Raw genomic sequence first — 3,885 nt, forward strand, 5'->3', positions numbered from 1 at the left:
TATCAGAGCGGCGATCTTGGAATTGCTAACTCTAATTTCAAACCCCCGCCGCCGCTATGGGGGTTGATGATTTTTTCAACCCTCATGGAGGCAGCACCACCGACTCCTTCTCTCATTCTCAACCAACCATCATTGAGTTGAGTGCCCAGATGGCTCTGCCCTTACAGATGCAGACTTTGACCCCGAACTCGATCCAGAATCAGGATCCTCTTTTGACGAACTCGATCCAGAATCAGGATCCTCTTTTGACGACCTCGACCCCGACCCCGACTATGACAACGACGACCCCGACCCCGACTCTGAAGACGACCTCGACCCCCACTCCGATGATGACCCCAACCCTGAATTTGTCTATGATTCAGACCCCAATCCCGATTTCGATTCCGACTCCGGCCCCGACTCAGGCTAAGATTCCGATCCAAATTCCTACTCAACCTGTACCCTATGCATCTTCCGCCGCACAGATTATGACTTCTAGACTAACGATCCCGACACATGGACCAAATTGCGCATATTGTGGTGATCCGAGACACACTTGTGAGACTTGTTTTAAATCGCATGGCTACCCCGATTGGTGGGCTACTCTTACAGATCGAGGACAATGCAATATGACCAGTAATGGTACTGGTTATGGATTCCATACTTTCGATAAGATTGATTCCAAGAGCTGGATAATTGATTCTGGTGCAACTGATCATGTGACTTTGATCTTGATGATTTTCTGAATACTACACAACCTCGACGAACCTGTATTGCAAATGCCAATGGTGTTACTTATCCTGTGACAGGGGCTGGCACTGTTGCACTCTCATCCTCTCTCACACTGTCTAATACTTTACTTGTTCCATCTTTATCCACTAAATTGTTGTCAGTTAGTCAGCTTACTGAACAATTGAATTGTTGTGTACTCATTTACCCGAGTTTTTGTTTGCTTCAGGATATTCACACTAAGGAGATTCTTGGTCGTGGTACTAAGAGAAGGGGGCTATATTATGTCGATGACTTCAGTCCCGGCGTGGCTAACAGTGTGACACATCCCTTTGATAGCAAACAAAAGCAAATCTGGTTGTGGCATCGTTGATTGGGACATTCGTCTTTTAGTTATATGAAGCATCTTATACTAGATTTATTCTCAGGTTTCAAAGACTCCGACTTCACATGTGATACATGTATTTTGGCCAAGAGTCACTGTGTGCCCTACCCGTTGAGTACGAACAAGTGTACTACTCCATTTACGTTAATTCACTCTGATGTCTGGGGACCTTCGCCTATCACTGCTCCTTCTGGGGTTCGATGGTTTGTCACATTCATCTATGATTGTACACGGATGACATGGCTTTATTTGCTGAAGAATAAAAACGAAGTGTTTTCCCATTTTCAGTCCTTCCACAAACATATGAAAACTCAGTTTAATGCTCAAATCCAGATTCTTCGCTCAGACAATGGTGGAGAATTTGTCAATCATGACTTTTAGAACTACTTCCAACAACATGGAATTATCCATGAGACGACTTGTCCTCAGACACCGCAACAAAATGGTGTTGCTGAACGAAAGAATCGATATCTTCTTGAAACCGCCCGAGCACTTTTGATTGGTGGTCATGTTCCTCGCCATCGCTGGGATGATGCTATTGTCATTGCAGTTCACCTGATCAACCGCATGCCTTCTGGTGTATTGACCTTTAAAACTCCCTTACAGGTGCTTGCGCAACACAGACCTTTGCCCTCTGTTTTGGTACTCACACCCCGAATCTTTGGATGTGTGGCTTTCGTTCATCTCCACAAAAATCAACATAGCAAACTTGATCCCTGTGCGCTTCGTTGTATTTTTATGGGTTATGCCACTCATCAGAAAGGTTACCGCTGTTATCACCCTCCTACCCAACGAACCTATGTCACTTTGGATGTGACCTTTCTAGAATCTGAGATGTTCTTCCATGACCCATCATCCAATTCTGCGCCTCAGGGGGAGATACGAAGTGAAGAGCAGAATTGGAGCAACTTGGAAAACATTTCTCCTATGTATAGAAATGATTGATCATCCCGAGTCTAGAGCACGAGATTACTCTCTGTTGAAAAGCGACCAATCGCCCATTCATAGCGATCAATTGCCTGACCCACCTGATCCATGCGAAGATATTTCTTATCCGAGTCTCACACCTACAGACAGTATAGAACAACAAGATGAAGACCCCCTTCTAACTCAACAGTACCAACAGACTTGTGCATTTAGATGATAAAACTATTGGATATCAATTACCTTTCAGGCAAAATCGTGGGAAGCCACCAAACCGTTATTCACCTGATATTCGAAAGATATCCAAGTATCCAATTGCAAATCATGTATCCACTGAGAAGCTGTCTGAACCACTAAAGACTTTTGTGCATCAGTTGTCTGCTATCCATATTCCAACCAAGGTCTCTGAAGTATTGAAAGATCCTAAGTGGGTCCAAGCTATAAAAGAGGAGATGAAAGCTCTTGAGAAAAAATCAGACTTGGACATTGGAGACTATACCACGAGGAAAAAAGACTATCGAATGTAGATGGGTGTTTACTATAAATGTAATATCCCAAATCAAAAATTCATAATTAAGGAATATTTTATTTTGCGAAAAGACAATTTTGCCCTCATAATATTTTATTAGGAAAAAGGTGACTTTTTGATCGAGAAGGAATTTGACAATTCCGCTTGAGCCATTGCGTAGAGCACGGTGAAACGAGTTCATAGACATGTAGTGGGCCCAAATCGGAGTTGTAACGAGAAAGTTATTGTCAAAAGAGTCTCAGTGGCATAACCGTAAATATTTTGAAGTTGAATCTATAAAAACCAGCCAGCTCTTTCCTCTCGCGCAAAAACTGCCCGCCACCTTCCAGAGCTTGCTGGCGCCGCCTCAGGGCACCACCGGCCACGGGACCGGTGCCAATGGAACCGCCATCGAGTCCCCTACCTTTTCCGAACCTTCCCCGCCTACTGCACGGCCTGTGCTGGTCGGAAATTGCAGAAAAGCGACGGAAACGCACCGAAACTTTAAGGCCGCCGATCTCCCTCCTCCGGCCACCATGTCTGTCGACCCAGGTATGGATCTTGAACCTCTCAAGCTGTTCTAGCTGCTTGTTGGGTAGGATTAGATCGATTCGTAGCGTAGCCATCGAATTTTTGAGATTGAAGTATCAGACGATTTTCGGCCTCCATTTTCGGCCACTTCCGGCCACTTTTTGGGGTAGGTCCAAGAACAAAAGTGGCTCCAAATATGGTGTTTTACCTAGGGTAGGAGTTTGGAGCCATGATTTGAAGTTTTTCCGGCGAGCCGAAATCGCTTTAGACACCCATCGCTGCCGGCGCGTGCTGGGCGCGTGGGTGAGGGTAGTACAGTGGCACTGTGTCTTGTTACGATCCTTATGTTGTCACGAGCGCATAGGATTTCGTGGATCTCAATTTAGATTCCGTTTGAGCCCCGAACGGATTTTCCATATTGTGCGATTCCCGGGTTCAATATTACCGAACCGTTGGATCGCGCTCAATTTCGGATATGTTGTTCCAGATAATTTCAGAATCGTGTAGGATTTGATGGATCATGAATCGGAGTCCCGGATACTCCGAAATCGCGAACCCTGGGGCTAGGGTTTGGAAATTTTATGATTTCACGATCGTGGTCAATCTGATCATCAGTTTCAGACCAAACTTGCAGGATATGGTTCCTTAAACGTGAGGAACTTAAAGGAACTCTCAGATTGGTCATTGGAGGTCCTGGACCCCACGGGGTTCCGTCTCGACCAAGGTGGAAGTTTATCGCTTAATGAAGTCTTGAGTCTTTTCAGACGATTGTAAATACCTGAAATACCTAAGTGGGCAGGAAAATGACTTTAAAGTTAGTGCACGCACT

Source organism: Prunus persica, chromosome G3, assembly GCF_000346465.2.
Source record: "Prunus persica cultivar Lovell chromosome G3, Prunus_persica_NCBIv2, whole genome shotgun sequence".
Classification (NCBI taxonomy): Eukaryota; Viridiplantae; Streptophyta; class Magnoliopsida; order Rosales; family Rosaceae; genus Prunus; species Prunus persica.